The 22,498-nt window shown below is 39.2% G+C and overlaps 1 long non-coding RNA gene and 1 pseudogene across 3 annotated transcripts; one reads left to right on the top strand and one right to left on the bottom strand.

The window, feature by feature from the left end:
• The first annotated feature begins 2,056 nt into the window (after positions 1-2,056).
• LOC147363917 (uncharacterized) lies at positions 2,057-14,556 on the top strand. 2 transcript variants are annotated; one of them, XR_015133912.1, is made up of 2 exons: positions 2,057-2,271; positions 14,276-14,556. It is a non-coding gene; the product is annotated as an uncharacterized LOC147363917 (long non-coding RNA). The 2 variants fall into 2 exon arrangements; XR_015133913.1 differs by having other exon boundaries at positions 2,090-2,294.
• Positions 14,557-15,560: 1,004 nt separating this feature from the next.
• LOC147363916 (small ribosomal subunit protein eS4, X isoform-like) lies at positions 15,561-17,865 on the bottom strand (annotated as a pseudogene). The gene has a single exon (XR_015133911.1). The product of XR_015133911.1 is annotated as a small ribosomal subunit protein eS4, X isoform-like (transcript).
• Positions 17,866-22,498: the final 4,633 nt, after the last annotated feature.

Here is a 22,498-nt window from a genome sequence, read left to right as displayed (position 1 = left end):
TTGGTAAATATTTGTTGAATGAAGGAAACTGACAGAAGTATTGTAGAAGGAATAGTGAGATCAGGGTTTTACTTGAGGCTTCTTGATGTGACCTTGAGCACATTACCTAACCTCCCTGAGATTCAGTTTCCTCACATGCCAAACAGGGAAAATCTGTCCTACCTCACCGGCTTGTTGGGAAGATTAAATCTGAAATACTATGCAGAGTCTGATGTCATCACTGGCACATAATTGGTGCCAAATAAATAGGCATTTCATGAAGGTATAACCAACCTAGATAGCATATTCAAAAGCAGAGACATTACTTTCCCAACAAAGGTCTGTCTAGTCAAGGCTATGGTTTTTCCAGTGGTCATGTATGATGTGAGAGTTGGACTGTGAAGAAAGCTGAGTGCTGAAGAATTGATGCTTTTGAACTGTGGTGTTGGAGAGGACTCTTGAGAGTCCCTTGGACTGCAAGGAGATCCAACCAGTCCATCCTAAAGGACATCAGTCCTGGGTGTTCATTGGAAGGACTGATGTTGAAGCTGAAACTCCAATACTTTGGCCACCTGATGCAAAGAGCTGACTCATTTGAAAAGACCCTGATGCTGGGAAAGATTGAGGGCAGGAGGAGAAGGGGATGACAGAGGATGAGATGGTTGGATGGCATCACCAACTCAATGGACATGAGTTTGGGTAAACTCCGGGAGTTGGTGACGGACAGGGAGGCCTGGCGTGCTGCGATTCATGGAGTCGCAAAAAGTCGGACACAGCTGAGCGACTGAACTGAACTGAACTGATAAATTCATTCAGTTGTTATCTGGCTTAAGGAAGTAGATGGAAAACTACCTCAGTTTAGTAAATATTTACATTCATACTCAGACACATACACGAAAGAGAATCATATACGTTTTACATTAAAAATGGCGAGCTTCCATTATTTGGAAAGTTAACTTAGAAAAGTTCATTCTTCAATAATGTTCAAAAAATTGGCATGCCTCTCTAATATGCTTATGTTATATATTAATAAAAACTAGAAACTACCTTCATATCTTCTCATTAGAGACAAAGCCATGTACACAGCTAAATCTTTGTTCAAAAGGTAGTGACGGGTAAATTTTACACCAAAGAAGTTGTACTAGATTGAGAAAACTTGAGAGTCACTACTTTTAAATAACACAAGCACTCAGTTCAGTTCAGTCGCTCAGTCGTGTCTGACTCTTTGTGACTCCATGGATTGCAGCACACCATGTTCCCTGTCCATCACCAACTCCCAGAGCCTACTCAAACTCACGTCCATCGTGTCGGTGATGCTATCCAACCATCTCATCCTCTGTTGTCCACTTCTCCTCCTGCCCTCAATCTTTCCTAGCATCAGGGTCTTTTCCAATGAGTCAGTGCTTTGCATCAGATGGCCAAGTATTGGAGCTTCAGCTTCAGCATCAGTCTTTCCAATGAACATTCAGACTGATTTTCTTTAGGATAGACTGGTTGGATCTCCTTGCAGTCCAAGGGACTCTCAAGAGAGTGCTTCTCCAACACCACAGTTCAAAAGCATGAATACTTTGGTGCTCAACTTTCTTCACAGTCCAACTCTCATATCCATACATGACCACTGGAAAAACCATAGCTTTGACTAGACAGACCTTTGTTGGCAAAGTAATGTCTCTGCTTTTTAATATGCTGTCTAGGTTGGTCATATCTTTTCTTCCAAGAAGTAAGTGTCTTTTAATTTCATGGCTGCAATCACCATCTGCAGTGATTTTGGAGCCCAAAAAAAACACAAGCACTACCAGAATTAATTTATTTTTTAATTATTTGAATGCCTTTGATGGTTCCTTGTGGATACTATGCATTTTACTTTGTATATAGTGACTATGACAGATACTGGTAGATGCTCTCCAGTTATCTTTTATTCTCCACCTTCTTTTAATAGATGAACCCACCCCTCCACCCTTCCTCCTCCACTCTATCTTTTAAAAGAATGGTCTCCCAGTTACAGACTACATTTCCCAGCATCCCTTGAAGCTAAGTAAGTTCATGTGCTAAAGTTCTGGGCAATGAGAGAGGAGTAGAAGGATATCTTTCATTTCTGGATCAGCTCCTTAAAGACACTTGCCCTGGACTCTCTCCTATTCCCTTCTTCTATGGGCTGTAGCACAGACGTGGTAGAGACTCAGCTTTCGGTAACGCTGATGAGCAGATCAGGGAATGGCAATGCAGCAGAAAGGAAGGAAGAGACCTGTGTATTTTAATGACCTTCACCACCTGGACCGGCAGGACTGTAATGTGAGAAATACATTTCTATCTATGTAAGCCACTCCATTGGGTTTTGTTTGTTTTGTAAAAAATAATTTCGGGGGTGGGGGGAGGCAAGTTAGAGCATCTTAACTTTTACCCCAGGGAATGTAGGGTTTTACCTTGTTTTATAAGAAGAAACTTGTTTCAATTGTGAAAATTGCCCTTGGGACATTATGGGAGGAACAGATTTTTACATACGATAAGTCTGAAGGGTCAGGCTGACCTTTCTGAATACTTATCATGCCAAGGTTACTATAAGGAGTTCTTGACTGCTCCTTATATGTTAAGAGTATTTTGAATTCTAAGGGAGAATATATGTTTGTCAACTTGGTTCGTTTTGATTATGAGTATGCGGTTTTCGTAATGAAGTAGCAGTTTCCCATTTCTTTGACTAATTCTGCCAGCAAGGGCCGGTTGAATAAACTAAATACCTTTCAATTTGCCTGTCTCTATTAAGCTTAACCATAAATTAAAATGAATGGGTATCTCCAAAGAGAATGTCTAAAAAAATGGTTAATCAAATTTTAACCTTGCAAAAAGTATCAATTTTGTAATACCATAATCTCTGATTTCTAGTAAAAGTTTTTTGTTGACTAAAGGACAGTATTGGAAATTGACTTTCATCATATGATTCAAGGTTCCAGTTCTGTATACCTTCACAATCTTGCATCAGTATTTTCATTACTAGTGTAATGAATAGCAGCTATGTGATGGTTTGTCAAAAATAAAGTTAATAAAAAGATAGTTAACATAAAAGAATTAGAGCAGCATTGCATAATATAGACAGAACACAGCAAAGTTATCATACATGGCCCTTCACATAACTCGCTCACACACAGGACTGTCTTAGATCAGCTGGCTTTGGAAAATCACGGCACTGATGATATTTCAGTCACGATCAATAATTCTCAACTTCAGAGAAGTTAAATCAGTTTCTTCCCCTCAGCTTCCCAATAACCAGTGACACCTGTTCCAGTGGAAAGAACTCTTGGCCAGCAATCAGGAAACTTCCTTGCTAGCCCTGGCTTTCTTAGTGTGAAATTGGGCAGGTCATTTAACCTTTGCACAGGTTAATTATGGAGTTCAGTAAAAGATCATCTATAAAAAGCCTTTTGCAAAATAAAAGTCTTTATACCAATTCACAGTGGTACATGCATATATACATATGCGTCCCTGGTGAAGGGAATGGCAACCCACTCCAGTATTCTGGCCTGGAAAACCTCATGGACAGAGGAGCCTGGTGCATTACAGTTCACTGGGGTTGCAAGGAGTCAGACACAACTTAGCAACTGAGCATGTACACATGTATATATATGTATGTGTGTATTGCTTAAGGAAAACATCATTAACAATATAAAGCCACCTATAAATGTATTTGTTCATATACATACAAACCCATATACACATGTGCGCTTATAAAAATATACACATTAGCTAAATTTAAAATTTTTACTATTTAGGATTTATTTGCTGGCTGCTTATAAAATGAGTTAAGGCATTTATGGGTTAACACAGAATGCAAAAGTGCAATGAGAAGCTTTAAAACCAAACAAAGTCCATGCAGATGCCATTTAAGAAGCATTTTTAGCAGAGTCCTCCTGTTCCTCCTTGATGGCTAAAATCAGATAAGGGGACTTCTGTAATAATAACAACAGGTTACTAATGGTTTATTAAACAGTTGTTGACTGTCCCCTACAAATCAAAGAATCTAACAATGACCTACATCTAACCGCACAGAGTCACCCTGATGTCATTCCTCTATTGCAGTCTCCCTGGGTGATAAAGTTAATAAGCCAGATTTGCCAGAGTTTTCTGGAAGTAACAACTGAGAGTGTCAAATTCCCATAGTGGAGTCCAAGGCACACATTAGGCTTGTACCCTAAATTCAAGAGGACTGTAACATTCCTTTGAACTTTTTTCCTTAGTGATCACCTTTAATCATGAGATTAAGGAATCGCGAGATGATAAGAATGAAAATGACTAATCTTTCCTTTTCCTAGACCCACACCACCTGTTAGTATTAAGTGAGCTACAATCCTTTTTATATACAGGTAAATAAATTAGGGTTTAAATTCATTGTGAGGTAGAGGGTAATATTGACACAAACAACTTTGATTCATCAGCTCAGGTAATACCATCCTATTTGAAACCATCCATAAGTTTCCTTTAATCTTTATTTTAAAACTAAAAGCAAAGCATTGCATTTTATGGCCTTAGTCCTTAACATGAACAATAAATATCTTAGACTGTGTTTTTATTAGATAGGTTATTATTGAGGGTCATCTAACTCAAACTGGAAGTCTCAGAGTAAAATCACTAGGTTAACATTGGGATTAGCAAAGAATGGCATTGGAGATTCTCCCCCATGTGCCTGTCTTTTAAGAAATGACAAAATATAATAAAATGGGTTATAAACCTCTGTGCAGATGTCATGGAAAGAATAAAGCAAGAGCTGGTCATTGAATATCACTTTCATACTTAATCCTAATGGTATGCTCGGCCTCATCGCTTAACCAAAGCATCACTCCAAAAGGGTCTCTGGGCATCAAAAAATGCTCAGAGCTGGGATACAGGTCTTTCAGAAGTTGAAATTTCTGGGTGAGATGAATTGGGAGATTGGGGTTGACATATACATACTACTATTTTTAAAATAACTAATGAAAGCCTGCTGTATAGCACAGGGACCTCTACTCACTGCTCTGTGGTAACCTAAATGGGAAGGAAATCTGAGAAAGAGGGGATATATGCATACACATAACTCATTCACTTCACTGTATAGCGGAAAATAACACATTAGAAAGCAACTATGTCCAGTAAAAATTAGCTAAAAAAAACCTCCCCTACCCGAGTCTTGTGACTGATGCCTGAAAGTCCATATTACAGGCTCCTTTCATCACTTCAGAACATTTGATCACTGAGTAAATAAAAATGCATACTAGACTAAAAATATTTTAAGCAATTATAAAAAAAGAAGTTGGAATTTCTTCTCCAGACTAGTATTTCTACTTTCTGACACTTAAAAGAAAGCAGTTCCTAAAGAAGAATTCTGCAGCAATATATTCAAAGTTTGCCACCCTAGAACCAAATCGTAACATGCCTTTCTTCCAAATGCAGCCTCTTTTAGTATCACAGTGTACCTGCCAAATAGGCCGCAGACCATGCCAGCCCCGTCTGACAAATGGAGGCCTGAGCGTCATCCCAGCCTCTCCCGATGCAGAGAAAATGAAAGGAAGCAGTGGCGGCCATGTATTCTACTCATTTCTTGAATGTGCATTTGTGGGCTCACATGTCAATGGCTGACTCCTTTAAGCAGGTTCAGAGTAAACAAGTAGAATACATTGGGAAGGCTGGTCCTTATGATTCAAATTTAAGTCTCACAGAGCAACTGCAGAGGGACAAAATGTATGTAAGTCTAGTTGATCCCAGACTCACCTGACTCCTTTTGTCCTCTTGGAGTTGTAGAAATACCTGCCCAGATTGGCAGGTGTTGACTAGAACAGAGACAGTGGAGCAAGAGAGAGGAGCCCCAAACCCTTAGTCTTTATATGCACTCTCTCTTCACTCTGATTGGCTTCTGGTTCCCTCACTGCCCCTTGCCTTTGAAGCGTTCTGGACTCAGCAGCACCCAAGGTTAATGCCTCCAACTTGCTCGCAGCACCTACGCGTGTCCTGGGCACGTGTATTTCCACTGACCCAGAGTGACAGTGGGAAGTAGCTTCTTGTAACTCCTTTCCTGGAGACTTGTCTCTCCCTTGCACTGCTTGTCTTGGCTCTGCTAAAAGGCTAAGGGAGGATATCTATTCTTTTCACCCACAGGTTATAAAACACAACATGGTTCAGTTTTAGGAGGATGGCTGACATGACTGTCATATCACTGCCAGGAAGAAACCTCAGGTTCCATATTTGAACCCCCTACCTTTATTCCAAATCAAGCACCTCTGAAAAAATGATTCATGCGTTACTGCCTTTTCCTTTGTCATTCCTCCTCAGATTAACATTTTCCTTTCCTAATATGATTTTTTTTTCATTTTTCTTCTTTACAAAGTTTTCTTTATAAAGTTTCTTCACACCTCATTGTAGAATGAACACATGTGATTTCCAGAGAACAATAATTGGAATAATTCTGTTGTCATTCTATCTTCATTTTTTAACTACGAAAATGAATATTCAGGTCAAATTCTGTTGTAATGAGGCAAGGAGTTTGCAAGCTCCTTTCTTAGGATGAAGTTTTATTATACCCTTTATTGAGTGAAAGCAAAAGAGAAGCTTAGGAATGAGCTTCTTGGCTATGAGCTGTCTTTGCTCTTACAATGGTATTTGCTGAAATGGCAAATATCCAATATACCATTGTTGAATTTCAAGATGACTGTTTTCTGATAACCAGAATGTGATAGCACGATCACCTACGTGTAATTGAATTTTAGTTTTGGTATACACAGTGACTGCAAAAACATTTTTTTGAAAAATCATGTTTAATTGAATTTAACTGATTTCTGCCAAATAGATAAATATCAGCTTTCCCTGAAGTCTTTATTTCAGTGAAATTCAATTACTAATGAGATTTAACACTTCCAACAATATATTTATAACGTACTAAATTTAATCTCTTGAAATTCCGAAACAAACTAACACATCCCTCCCTCCCAATTATTCTAGATGGAGATATACTGGATGTCCTCTCAGAATTCTCAAACATTGAGTTATTTTTGATTCAGAACATTTCCACTGGTTGCCCTTGAGTAGACATGCCATATTATCATGTTACCTTTGGAATCTCTTTAGACTGTGACTGACATTCTCAGCAAGGCAACTAGATATGAACACCTTCTCTACCGACTTTTTTTTTTAATGACATCTCCCTTGAGGAAATGGTCACTTTGCAAGGTCTCAATCCAGAGTTGAGAACATGCATTACATATTCCAATGAACCATAGGAATTGTTTTTCTGCTGTTGGTGTTTAACTTAGAAGAGAACTTTGTTAATATCTCCCTGCATATATGAGTTGTGAAGTATACAATATTGTCCTAAAGAATTACATTCCTCAATATTTCTTGTACGTTCTTTCTTGCATCCCAACTGTACACACACAAGTATCATTCACTCTTGGAAAGTTTGCTTTATGCAACTCTGCTTTTACAAAATATCTACATTAGTATTTGTTTTCTCTAACCAGAAGAAATCCAAAAAGGATTTTTGCATATATATATATATATATACACACATAATATATATATGTATACATACATGTATACATGTGTATACATGTATATATACATACATAATATATATATTATGTAACTATTTCTTTGCTTTATGTCATTTCAACTTATTATGGAATTCTCCAGGGAAGAATATTGGCATGGATAGCCATTCCCTTTTCCAGGGTATCGAACCCAGGTCTCTTGCATTGCAGGCAGATTCTTTACTGTCTGAGCCATGAGGGAAGCCCAAAAGGTGTCATCAGTTCAGTTCAGTTCAGTCGCTCAGTCGTGTCTGACTCTTTGCAACCCCATGAATCGCAGCACGCTAGGCCTCCCTGTCCATCACCAACTCCCAGAGTTCACCCAAACCCACGTCCATCGAGTCGGTGATGCCATTCAGCCATCTCATCCTCTGTCGTCCCCTTCTCCTCCTGCCCTCAATCCCTCCCAGCATCAGAGTCTTTTTCAGTGAGTCAACTCTTTGCATGAGGTGGCCAAAGTATTGGAGTTTCAGCTTTAGCATCAGTCCTTCCAAAGAACACCCAGGGCTGATCTCCTTTAGAATGGACTGGTTGGATCTCCTTGCAGTCCAAGGGACTCTCAAGAGTCTTCTCCAACAACACAGTTCAAAAGCATCAATTCTTTGGTGCTCAGCTTTCTTCACAGTCCAACTTTCACATCCATACATGACCACAGGAAAAAACATAGCCTTGACTAGATGGACTTTTGTTGGAAAAGTAATGTCTCTGCTTTTGAATATGCTATCTAGGTTGGTCATAACTTTCCTTCCAAGGAGTAAGTATCTTTTAATTTCATGGCTGCAGTCACCGTCTGCAGTGATTTTGGAGCCCAAAAAAATAAAGTCTGACACTGTTTCCACTCTTTCTCCATCTATTTCTCATGAAGTGATGGGACCAGATGCCATGATCTTCATTTTCTGAATGTTGAGCTTTAAGCCAAGTTTTTCACTCTCCTCTTTCACTTTCATCAAGCGGCTTTTTAGTTCCTCTTCACTTTCTGCCATAAGGGTGGTGTCATCTGCATATCTGAGGTTATTGATATTTCTCCCGGCAATCTTGATTCCAGCTGTGCTTCTTCCAGCCCAGTGTTTCTCATGATGTACTCTGCATAGAAGTTAAATAAGCAGGGTGACAATATACAGCTTTGACATACTCCTTTTCCTATTTGGAACCAGTCTGTTGTTCCATGTCCAGTTCTAACTGTTGCTTCCTGACCTGTATACAGGTTTCTCAGGAGGCAGGTCAGGTGGTCTGGCATTCCCATCTCTTTCAGAATTTTCCACAGTTTATTGTGATCCACACAGTCAGAGGCTTTGGCATAGTCAATAAAGCAGAAATAGATGTTTTTCTGGAACTCTCTTGCTTTTTCGATGATCTAGCAGATGTTGGCAATTTGATCTCTGCCTTTTCTAAAATGAGCTTAAACATCTGGAAGTTCACGTTTCATGAATTGCTGAAGCCTGGCTTGGAGAATTTTGAGCATTACTTTACTAGCGTGTGAGATGAGTGCAATTAAGGTGTCATAGGAACACTCTATTTTAGGGTAATGTGTGTATATGTGTATGTGTGTATGTGCATGCGTGTGGTCAAACATCTATTGAATTCAGTCGCTTAGTCGTGTCTGACTCTGTGACCCCATGGGCTCTGCACACCAGGCTTCCCTGTTTATCACCAACTCCTGGAGCTTATTCAAACTCGTGTCCATTGAGTCAGTGATGCCATCCAACCATCTCATCCTCTGTCATCCCCCTCTCCTCCTGCCTTCAATTTTTCCCAGCATCAGGGTCTTTTCCAAGGAGTTCTTTGCATCAGTTCAGTTCATTTGAGTCACTCAGTTGTGTCTGACTCTTTGTGACCCCATGGACAGCAGCACGCCAAGCCTCCCTGTCCATCACCAACTCCCGGAATTTACTCAAACTCATGTCCATTGAGTTGGTGATGCCATCCAACCATCTCATCCTCTGTTGTCCCCTTCTCCTCCCACCTTCAATCTTTGCCAGCATCAGGTATCAGGGTCTTTTCCAATGAGTCAGTTCTTCGCATAAGGTGGCCATAAAAATTTAAGTTCTACATCAGTCCCATCTATCTAACTCATAATTTAGGCTTTGGTAAAACAAATTTTTTTAAAGGGGGCAGAAAGGTATAAATTTCCTGCTGTAAAATAAATAAGTTTGTTATAAAACTATAATAAAACCAAACGTGAGTGTAAGATAGGCTAGAAGGAAGCACTGTACAACATGGGGAATAAAGTCAAAATTTTGTAATAACTGTAAACGGAATGTAGCCTTAAAATTGTATAAAAAATGATTTTTTTTAAAAAGAGAAGAGGGATCAGTGAGCTATATACTTCTAAATAGAATTATTTAGAAGACTATCACTAATAAAAATTGCATTTAAAAAGTCACAGACATGCTACGTATAGCATGGTGACTATAATTAACAGTCCTGCACTGCATGTTTGAAAGTTGCTAAGAAAGACCTTTAAAGTGCTTACCCCAAGGAAAACAATTTGTATAATTATGTATGGGGAATACTGGTCATCTCGCAAGGTCAGGTGGAGACAGATGTGGTGAGAGACAGGTGTGTTGTACACTTGAATATAATGTTATATGTCACTTATACCCCAAAAAACAATAAAATTTTCACTAAAAAATGAAAATTTTTACGAAGCTCTTAGTATTGCTCTCTGTGGATACAGATCAGGGTATGCTATCTTTCGTAATCATCTTTCTCATATGGTTTATCCAAAAGTATCTGTGAAGTCCCTTTCTCCTTGTCTTCATCTCCCCATTCTGGGTACCGATACTAGTCTTCGGAAGTATGTTTAGCTAACAAAGACTTCAAAGGATCTGCCTTCTCTCACGATTCCTTCATTTCAATCAAGGATGAATCTTACTGAATTTCTAAACAGGAGGTTTCTGGATACCCTTCATGGGGTAAGCGGGGACTGGGGTGGAAACATTGTAAGTGCTCTGAAACGAAGGGACAAAAAAAGAAAGTGGCAAAATGCATAACCTGAGTGTGATTTTAAGGAACAAAATTGTACCAACTAATAATAGTGTTTTGATACATTATTTCTGATCTTCACCCTGCGCAGTGGGCATTATTATTAGCACCATGTTTACAAATAAGGAAGCTGAGGCCCCCAGTTGTTAAATGATTGGCCCCAGGTCAGGTAGCAGGGAAATGGCAGAGCCAGGATTCACACCTAGTCTTTGGGTGGCCCACTCACGTGTGCCTACACCTGTCAGAAGGCTTCGGGGAAGGAAAGATGAGAGCTTGGGCTTGTGAGGTGGGGCTAGTGGTAAAGAACCCGCCTGCCAACACAGGAGACATAAGAGACGTGGGTTCAATCCCTGGGTCGGGAAGATACCCTGGAGAAGGGCATGGAAACCCACTCCACTATTCTTGTCTAGAGAATCCTGTGGACAGAGGAGCCTGGTGGGCTACAGTCCATAAGGTTACAAAGGGTCAGACATGACTGAAGTGACTTCACACAGCGCACCACAGGTGAGAGCTCAGAATCTCCAAGTACCAGCTACAAATGTAGAATTTGTACAGTAAGAGGGACTGGACCAGAAAATATATATGGAGAACCAAAAAATGCCCCTCCCACCATCTTTTTAAAAAGTCAAGGAAAGAATAGGAAAAAAATAGAAGGAACATGGACTTAGCAGGCACTGGATCAAATTCAGTTACTGCCAGTTACTATACTAGCTCTTACCTTGGGTAAAATTACTTACTTTTTTGGTGCCAAATTCTTTTATACAAAAAAATGAATATAGCAATATCTATTCCATCAGGCTATTGTGAGGATTAAATGAAATGACTTACATGAAACTCTCAAGATGAGTGCCCCACTCATTGTAGGAGTTCAATAAATGGTCCTTCCTAATCCTTTCATTCATTGTTAGAGTTTATTTAAATGGACGCAAAGGAAGTGGCTTTTAAATCTGTAACAGCCTATTCTTATGAGCACTGGACCACAGCTGTGCCATCATGCCTAAGAGCATGAACTCTAAATCCTAACCTCTGGCTCAAATCCTGGCTCTAATTTTTAAAACTTGTGTAATCTAAGCACATTTGCTCCAGACTCGGTTTCTTTATCTGGAGAATAGAGTTAATAATGGAATTTACCCTGTGAGATTTTATAAGATTTGATTTCATTAATGCAAGTGAAGTGCTTATTACAGTGACTGGCATTTAGTAAGTGCTCCATAAACGCTATTACTATTAACCAAGCAAATAATATAGTTAGAACACCAATTCTCCATCAGGGGTGATTTTGTGTCCCCTGAAAATATTTGGTAATGTCTGCAGACATTTTTGTTTGTTACAACTCATCAAGGAAATGGCATTTAGAGGGTAGAAGGCAGGGATGCTGCTAAACATTTTAATATACACAAGACAACCACCATGACAAAGAATTACCCAGTGTAAAATATCCATAGTGCCAAGGCTGAGGAATACTGAGTTGAGAAAAGTCATCCCAACTCAGTAGGGATCCTGAGATATTTTCCTCATGAGGGCCTAAGAGGTCGCCAACCAAATATTGCTGGAAAACCAAATACCCCTACACCCCATTTAATATACAATGGACTTCTATGGTGGCTCAGATGGTAAAGAATCCACCTGCAATGCTGGGTCGGGAAGATCCCCTGGAAGAGGGCATGGCAACCCACTCCAGTACTCTTGTCTGGAGAATCCCATTGACAGAGGAGCCTGACAAGCTACTGTCCATGGAGCTGCAAAAAGTCAGACACAACTAAGGAACTAACACTTAAGCTAAAACATTGGAAAAAGTAAAAATAATTATTGAGCATATGGAACTATAACACTATGTCTTAGAGTTATGGTAAAAATACTGTTTTAAAAGGGTAATATATCTCATTATTATTGCCATTCTAAAATTCACTGAATAAGAATTTGAGAGTGGGTGAACGATACACAGGGCTTTAGAGACTACTCCATAAAAATTAATGCTTGCAAATACACCTGGATTCCCTCTGCTGCAGGAATGAGCAAGTGAAAATGGTCTGCCAGTAATGGATACAGGTAGGAAAGTGGGCAAAAATTTTCATGCTCCTTGTTCATATTTTCTTCCTCCTCATCCTCACCCAGATACTTTGTGGGTGATGGGATTACTTAGAGAAAGGTAAATGTGAAGGGCTCAAAGCATCTTTCTCGTAGTCTTAGTATCTCAGGTGAATTCAGCAGGATCTCCAGCTGAGAGGATTCCTTACTGATTCCGTGTGCTTTTGTACATCTCCTGCAGCTTGAATTGATAAAGGTACACTGGCAACTTGAACCAGAAACTAATAAGCCCAGGGGATAGCTCTTCCTTACTGAAAAAAATACAAACTCTCAAGTCTGAGGAGGAAAATAGGGAGCACTTTATGAGGAACACACACTTAATCCTGAACCTCGTTATTTAGGACTTAATGGTTGGTACTTAGGGAATTGGAAAGTTACAATGAGTTCCTTTTTCAGTCATTAGCAGGGAGGTATTGCTCACACACAGAACACTGTCCAGTGAACACAAGGCACATGAAGAGGTAAGAGTCCTTTCTCAAGCTTGCAAGTGAGATCCACCAGAGAGGCTCCAGTGTGTTCGGGATGGACGCACTGTTGTCTACCATATGTCAACGAAGGCATCTTCATAATATTCTGAATTTGGTGGCTGAATAATGGTGCCCAAATATGTTAGGTCCTAATCCCTGGAACCTGTAAATATTACCTTATTTGGAAAAAGGGTTTTTGTAGACATGATCAAGGATCTTGAGATTGGGAGATTGCCCTGGATTATTTAAATGGGCCTTGAATGTAATCAGGATTATCACTACCTTTTTTCCTGACATGCAGGGATTTACAATATTACATTAGTTTCAGGTGGACAACATAGTGATTCGATATTTTTGTAGATTATACTCCAATTATAGCTATTATTTTTTTAAAGCTATATCTCCCTGTGCTGGACAATATATCCTTGTTGCTTATCTATTTTATACATAGTAGTTTGTGTCTCTTAACCCCATACCCCATCTTGCCCCTCCCTCTTCCCTCTCCCTCCTGGTAACCACTAGTTTGTTCTCTATAACTGTGAATCTGTTTCTGTTTTGTTTTATACCTTCATTTATTTTTAGATCCCACATGCAAGTGATAACAGAGTATTTGTCTTTTTCTGATTTATTTATCTAAACTTAATACTCTCTAGGTCTATCCATGTTGTTACAAATGGCAGAATTTCATCCTTTTTTATGACTGAATATTCCTCTGTGTGTGTGTGTGTGTGGTATCAGATCTTTATCCATTCATCTGTTCTAAGTAACACTGATGGTTACTTAGGCTGCTTTCATGTCTTGACTATTATAAATAATGCTTTTGGGAACACTGAGGTGCATGTATCTTTTCAAACTAGTGTTTTCATTTTCCTAGATGAGTGTTCTTGTAAGAGAGAGGCAGAGGAAAATCTGATAGAGAAGAGGAGGTCATGTGACCATGAGATAGAGATTAGAGGGATGTGGCCACAAGCCAAGGAATGCTGGCAGCCTCCAGAACTTGGAAGGGTCAAAGAATGGATTCTCCCTAAGGGCTCCTGAAACAAGTGCAGCCCTTGATTGCTGTCCAGTGAAAATGATTTTGGACTTCCAGCTTCAGGAACTGTGAGAGAATACATTTCTATAGTTTTAAGTCACCAGTTTCTGGTAATTTGTTTCAGCGACAATAGGAAACTAATACACTGGTCATAACTGTGGATTCTCTTCTCACAGACCTCTGTTGGCCTACTGAAGGGAAAGAGGAAGAAAAAAAGAGTTAAGAAACATGATGCAAGCAAGAGATAAAAGAAAGAAGGAAGAGGAGAAGAAAGAAGAATCAGGAAAAAAGTGGAGGAGAAATAACTCACTGAATGGTTTAGGTCATGTGTGAATTATACTGGGGGGAAGTTCACATGACCCCTAAAATCCACTTCTGTCAATATGGTGGATATTAAGGCTATGCTTAAGCCTGGGTCAGAACAGGAATTTGTCTTTAAAACTTATGATTCATCCAATAGTTGTAATGTGGCTTACTGAAATTTTTCTCATCAAGATCACCACTGACCTCCTTTTGGTTAAAAAACAGTAACCACTTAGTCATCAAGTTCTTTAACCTGACTTGCCAACTTTCAAGATCCTGCTCATAACCCACTTCCTCTACAAAATCTCCCTTGATCTGTGTTATTTTTCCATTTTCTGAATTCCTACTACACTCACAGGAAGTATTTCTGTTATTTCTGCCCCTCTAAAAAGAGGCCAGAAATGCTTACTGCTAAACACCCCAAAATGTATAAAATAACCCCATACAGCAAAGAATTATGGTATTTTTTTTACCCCCTTCAACAATCTGCAGAGGGCTGGTCTGTAATAGAGTCCTGTGGTGACTGGCTACCCACCATTTTGAGTCCAACAATATAGATGGTCTCACCTTCTTCATTTATATCTATTTATTATGTTATACAATGATGACTGATATTAGAATTATGTCCCTGGCATGCTAGATCTAAATCATAAAAAATACACTGACAAAATTCATTGTCTTTCTAGTTAAGAAAATCTATTCATACATTTCAGAAAAATTCCCAATTGGAAGAGTTGAAGCCAAAATCATTTCTTATTTGTCCTAATTTAACCCCCCCAAATGCAATTAGTAGCAACCTCTTAAGTCTCTAATATTCAAAACATGTGAAGATTTACTTTCTTACTTGACGAGTTACAGGTTTGTGCTAAGGCACACCTGAAGGTACCTGCTTTCTGCTATATATTTCCCAATATGTGCCAAGTCTCATAGAATATAAGCTTATTTTTTAATTGATGTATGTTCCTGGCTTAAAACCTTCAAAAGGAAACTCTGCATTGTGGGCCTATTTATACTTTAATATTGCTCACTTGCATCCTCTGTAACTGAAACTGAAGCTCAGTTCAGCAGACTATCCCACAGTAAGTGATCAGATAATTGCCCACATGAAAACCATTATGTACACACATGGCTAAAGAATCCAGTCAGGACATACACCTGTTGGTGGTCAGGCCTTGTGTTTTCACTTTTTTATTTTTAAGCATAAAAACACCAAAGGCACAGGGTGGCATTCCCCTCACTTACAAGCAGTGGACATAAACCACACCATACAACTAAGAATCACAACACAGGCAGGATGGTGATAAATTACACCAAACAAGTGAACTAATTAACATACCTCCAAAACAGAAAAAAAAAAAAAGCAAACAAGTTTTAAAACACTGTATACCTCACTGAAGTAGCAGCTGCTCTTATCAAAAACCATATATTCTCTTAGTACAGTATTTTGCAACTTATTGCCTTTCCTGCCTTGGAAAAATTATGTAACATCTATACTGCCCATATTAACGTTTTTTGGCCTTTTATAAGTAACAGCTTTTGAAATCAGACATTCAGATATCCATTAAGTCAGCTACTTGAAAAAAGTTTTCAGTTTTTTTTTATCTCGTTTAGAATGCTCCAAAAGAGTGATTCAGATAACTCATAAAAGGATTAATTCATTAATGATGAAATGATGAACTTCATAAAATATAAATGTCCTTCTCCACCTAATGTGTTGTATATGATTGTAAAGCATGATGCAGTCACAACATCCACATGTTCAGTTCAGTTCAGTTGCTCAGCTGTGTCTGACTCTTTGTGACCCCGTGGACTGCAGTACACCAGGTTTCCCTGTCCATCACCAACTCCTGAAGTTGGCTCAAACTCATGTCCATCGAGTCGGTGATCATCCAATCATCTTATCCTCTGTCCACCAGGCTTCTCCTCCAGCCTTCAATCTTTCCCAGCATCAGGGTCTTTTCTAAGGAGTCAGTTCTTTGCATCAGGTGGATGCAAAGTACTGGAGCTTCAGCTTCAGTATCAGTTCTTCCAGTGAATATTCAGGACTGATTTCCTTTAGGATGGACTGGTTTGATCTCCTTGCTGTCCGAGGGACTCTCAAGAGTCTTCTCCAACACCACAGTTCAAAAGCATTAATTCTACAGTGTTCAGCTTTTTTTTTATACTCCAACTCTCACATCCATACATGACTACTGGAAAAACCATAGCTTTAACTAGACGGATCTTTGTCAGCAAAGTAATGCCTTTGCTTTTTAATATGCTATCTAGATTTGTTATAGCTTTTCTTCCAAGGAGCAAGCTTCTTTTAATTTCATTGCTGCAGTCACCATCTGCAGTGATTTTGGAGCCCCCAAAAATAAAGTCTGACACTGTTTCCGCTGTTTCCCCATCTATTTGCCATGAAGTGATGGGACCAGATGCCACGATCATAGTTTTCTGAATGTTGAGTTTTTTTTTTTGTTTGTTTGTTTTTTGTTTGCTATTAATCACTTGGTATTATCTTTAATTACAAAGACTTTTCCAATCACATCACATAGAGATCATTTTATCCACTGCTCTGTTTGACTGCCAATCTCTTATCTCTCTCCTCAGCAATGGTAAGGCGAATACCCTTTCCATGGGGAAGAGAGATCCATGGTTTGTTGCCTTTGCCAATAACAAAAATGTCTGAGAGCCGTGTGGCAAAGCTGTTGCCGTTCGCATCTTTCACATGAACCATATCAAAAGAACCTGGATGTCTCTCCCGGCTTGTAATCACACCAATTCTTCCCAGGCTAGCACCTCCAGTCACCATGCACAGGTTACCAGTGTCAAATTTGATGAAATCAGTAATCTTGCCAGTCTCCAAGTCAATCTGAATGGTATCATTCACCTTGATGAGGGGATCAGGGTAACGGATGGTACTAGCATCATGGGTTACCAGATGAGGGATTCCTTTTGTCCCCATAAATATCTTTCTTACTTTGCACAATTTATATTTGGCCTCCTCAGGTGTAATACGATGAACAGCAAAGTGACCCTTGGTGTCATAGATCAAACGAAAATTCTCTCCAGTCTTATCAATGCTGATGACATCCATAAAACCAGCAGGGTAGGTTATATCTGTGCGGACTTTGCCATCGATCTTAATGAAACGCTGCATGCAAATCTTCTTTACTTCATCTCCAGTTAGGGCACACTTAAGTCTATTCCTTAGGAAAATAATTAGGGGGAGACACTCCCTTAGCTTGTGGGGGCCAGCAGACGGATGAAGGGCAAACACACCGTCAGTTTCTCCAGCATCCAGTGTTTTGGAGCTGCTACGCGTTTCAGGTGCTTCTTGGGACCCCGAGCCATGGCTGCGCCAGGCATGAAAAGAGCTGAATGCTGAGTTTTAAGCAACCTTTTTCACGCTCCTCTTTCACTTTCATCAAGAGGCTCTTTAGTTTCTCTTTGTTCTCTGCCATCAGGGTGGTGTCATCTTCATATCTGAGGTTATTGATATTTCTCCTGGCAATCTGGATACATGTACCAGATTTCTATTTTGATGACCTTGGTACAGAATGATGATTAGGGTCAAAAGGCCCACACATCCTGGAAAGCTTAGAGGATTTTAAGTAGGGAAAAGGGTCCTTGAGTAGGCTGATATGACCAGGTTCCTTTTTCAAATTACCAAAGATGATTCCAGAGAGTGTAGCTCATTTTCCTGTTTTCTTATGATAAAAATGCTTGGTCTTCAATTACCACTTTCTGACACTCAGACTTCACCGTCATCCTGAGAGAACTCCATCCTGAAAAAGGAAAATTCTTTTCTTCACCCAAGGTCTTTTCCCCTTGTATTAATATCCCATGAGATTGTTAGCTCTGGAGGAAAGAATTCAGTGGCAAAATTCCATATTTGCTCATGAAATTCACTCCCAGCTTCCACTCACACATCAATACGGCAGTTAGAAGAGAAGCTCCTCACTTCCTCTACCCTCTCTGCATGCTTCCCCTCAGCTTCTTCTGACACCCACACTGGTTTGTTTTGTTTTGTTTTTTTCCTACTGAACCAAAAGTCCCTTTTATTAGCAGAGGCTCTTCTTTAGGCAGAGTGTGTGTATACACACACACACACACACACACACACACACACACACACTCTATGCTTGTTAGGACAGACAAGTATTTAAGTTTACAAAAAGTGCATGGTACTGGCTAGTCCATAGGGACAGGAAATGGAGTCTGCTCAGTCCTCTAGGTGCTAACCCCACCTGATGCTCTTTCACTCCTCCTGTGGGCTACAGGAAGGACGTATCAAAACGTAATGCATTATCAAGCCTTAGTGAAATTTAAGCAAGGTCAGCAGAGTTGACCCCTGTTTTGCCCTCTTTCTTTTCCTAGAAATGCTTTGTAAATCTTTCTGGAAAAAAACAAACAAACAAACAAAACCACCACCAACAACAAAACACAACGACAGCAACAAAACAGGAAAAAACCCCCCAAACTCCTTAGTGCCATTGATTCCTTTGCATTTTAAACATTTTACTTTTGCATTTTTAAATAAAAGTGAATAAAATGGCTGTTTGCAAAGGTGACCCAGTGAGCAAGTGCATGCATTCAACTGTGGGCTCAATACTTACGAATGCATGCCCTTGAGTATGGCAGTCAACCTCTCTGTGCCTCAGTTTCCTCATTTCAGATAGATTATTGAAGGAAAATGATACTTACCTTATAGGGTTGTTGTCAGGAGTAAATGAGTTAAACTATGGAAATTACTTCAGAATAGAGTTGGCACTCAGTAAATATTTGATTAATTAATGCAATTTAACAGAATAAATATGTTCTAGAATCCAAGTAGTTTCAACTTTGATTTTTGTGCAGTTAGAGTGATACATTGCTCTTTAGTAAGTGGAGACAAGAATCTGAGCTCAGGGGAGATTTTTATGAATGAAGTGGATCAGGCATTGATGTTAAAGAAAAGTAAGAAATCTTCATGGAGAATGATTGAATGCTACATTCTGAGCCTGGCATTTTTCAAGTACCATTGCATATAAATCTCCTAACAGTTCTTTTGAAGTAGACACAATCAATTCCACTGTGCAGATGAGATAAAAGAGCTCAGAAATGTTGATTACCTCAAATCACACTTACCCCAGCACCAGTCAGTGGTAGATGTAGGATTCTAATCCTATATCATTTAAAAACCAAACATAACATGGAAAAGGGAGGAAGGCAGATTGTGCAAGTAAAGTGATTTTATGAAAAGGTGATTATTGAATGGATCATTGACAAGGTTTATGATCCAAAGCTTCCCAAGTGGCACAGTGGTAAAGAACCCGCCTGCCAATGCAGGAGATGCAGGAGATGTGGGTTCAATCCCTGGGTCAGGAAGATGCCCTGGAGAAGAAAAGGGCAACCCACTCCAGTATTCTTGCCTGGAGAATCCCATGGAGAGAGGAACTTAGGGGGCTACACTCTATGGGTCACAAAAAGTCAGACATGACTGAACCTAGCACAGTTACAATGATCCAAATATGGTTTGATAGCTCTTAGAACTAGCTTTGAGGTAGAGATTCAGACTACACACGATACTTTTAGTCTAGTGAAGAATGCCATTGTACATATCAACAGCACACTCACAAACCATCAGATAGAAAGCGACCCAGAAGACCATTTAGTCCAACCTCCTCCATTAACAGCTAAGAGACAGAAGTGAAATGGCGAGCTCAGTGTCATATAGGCGATTAGTGGCTGAAGTAGCCAGGATTCCTCTGGTCCCAACACTCCTCCCCTTGGCAGCATGCAGGATAGCAAACTGGATCACCATGTTTTTAAACCCACCCATTTGAATGATGTAAATTCTAGTTCATTTTAAATACCCCAACCCTTACTTTGGCATTTAAACCTAAAACAAGTATTAGAGTGATTCTTAAAATTCATTGGGAATATATAATAAATAATAAGAATATTCTCTAGTGAAAATAAAGTTTCTATGATCTAGAACCTTCTTTTTATTTTTTTAAAATGTTTTTCTTTTTTTTATTTTCTTTTTTTTAAATTTTATTTTATTTTTAAACTTTACATAATTGTATTAGTTTTGCCAAATATCAAAAGAACCTTCTTTTTAAAAACTGACTAAAATTCTGGGATTGTTGTATTTTGTCAAACAAGAGTAAAAATTAAATATTGTCTGGGTAGGAAAGCCCTTTAAAGGAAAATATTGCTCTTTTTCACACAGAGAGGAATTAAAAAGTGCTTTAACTTTGTTGTTGTTATTGCTACATTACATTCATTCACCAAATATTTACTGAACAGCTAAAATAGCAGGAGTCCTACCTTCCTTGCATATTTCACAGCACCCATTACAGTGCTAAGCTTTCGGGAGTCATCGATTGGTTGGTGGAATCTTCTCCCATGTTCAATGTATTAGAAGGCTTCAGGACAAAAGTCACTGAGGTTATGTCAGCTACTACTGATGTCCTGGAGGTGAGGGAAGGAGACAGCTCTCGACTATTCAATGGTTGTGTTGTCCTGAACCATGTAGAATAACATGCACTTTCTTAGTTATAATCAACAATGCAAAGTCCAAAGTTTCATAATTTCTTTCATTGTGCATGCATCAAAAGTGTATAATCAACTGTACTATTTATTAGGCTGGCAAGCATCAGGCTTGTGATGGTAGCCATATTGAAAAAACGGCATTATCGAATTATGTCATAGTACACAGTTCTATCATAGGGCCAAATCTTGTTTATGCAGGTTATAAAAGACAGATGAAAAGCACATTAGCCACTGCTTCAGCAATACTGCATTATTATAAACATAAGGAAGCTAAAAGTGCTAGATCTTGGGCCACTCAAGCTTTTTGACCTAAACTTCAAAGTACGCAAAACCTAACTATGGTAGAAAGGGTTTTGGATTGCTAGTAATGTGGAGAGAAAGGAAGCACTAAAGGGAAATGAAGAATGGAAGCACACAATTTTCAGTGATTTTTATAGTAGATACTTAGCTGGTCAGCAAATAAATTGTTAAATAACAAGAAATTGGCATATGAACTAAGTGAGTTTTTCAAGCAAAACATCCTGGAATAAAGGAATGCTAGTAGGCTGAATGGAGAAGGCAATGGCACCCCACTCCAGTACTCTTGCCTGGAAAATCCCATGGATGGAGGAGCCTGGTGGGCTGCAGTCCATGGGGTCGCTAAGAGTTGGACACGAATGAAGCGACTTAGCAGCAGCAGTAGGCTGAATAGGCAATGAAACCACAATTAGCCACAGATTGGCTGGATATCGGCAGGCCTATAAAACCTAGCAGAGATTTACCTGCCTTATTGTGTAGAGGGTGAAGCACAAGTTCCGGCAGATGATATTGAAAAGTCAATAACCATGGAGCAACTGATCTTAATTCATCACATGGGTCTCTCCACTTTCCTTAAAGTACCATAGCAAAATTAACTTGGGGTTTAAGGGACCAACATTACAATCTCAAGGATTTTTGTTCTATGTTAGCTGTTCAGTGGAAAAGGCTTGGGGTGGCAAACTAAGTGGTGATGATAAGAATCTCTAAAAAGATCCACAAATGTGGTATCAGGCCAACACATACTCAGGCCTCAATTATACACTTACACAACACAAGAGATGGGGCATGCAATGATAATGTAGATATCAATATTTAAAGGATATTCATTATGGTAAATTCAGCAAATTTCACACTCAGTAAGTTAGTCATCAATACTGGTGATGCAGGGGTGCTATCTAATTGGTTTGGTTTTCCTGCCATCATGGCTCTGAAGACATTGTTTAAACCCTTAGGAAATTCCAAGGACATGATGATTTGAATTTTCATGAATACACTCTGGCAACTGGTCTGTTAAGTGCTGAACAATTCTGCAAATCTGGCTGTCCAGACTAGTTAATAAACACTGTTTGCTCACTGGAGTAGGGAAGGATGGTTGACGGTGTACGTGTGATTAGTTCAGTTAGCAAATACAATCTGAAGACTGAAAATATGCCCATCCACTGTGCTAGACAAAACATGCTGCCTTATTTAAAGAGCTTACTGTCTATTGAAGCATCCTGTAATTTAGAAATACAGTATAATTATATTTAAAGCAAATATACATAATTCATCAATTA

The sequence above is a fragment of the Bos grunniens genome, chromosome 10, assembly GCF_055505025.1.
Source record: "Bos grunniens cultivar Pamir isolate PY7600 chromosome 10, Bosgru_T2T1.0, whole genome shotgun sequence".
NCBI lineage: Eukaryota > Metazoa > Chordata > Mammalia > Artiodactyla > Bovidae > Bos > Bos grunniens.
The sequence above is the reverse complement of the archived record's forward strand: the minus strand, read 5'-3'. Positions and strand labels throughout refer to the sequence as shown.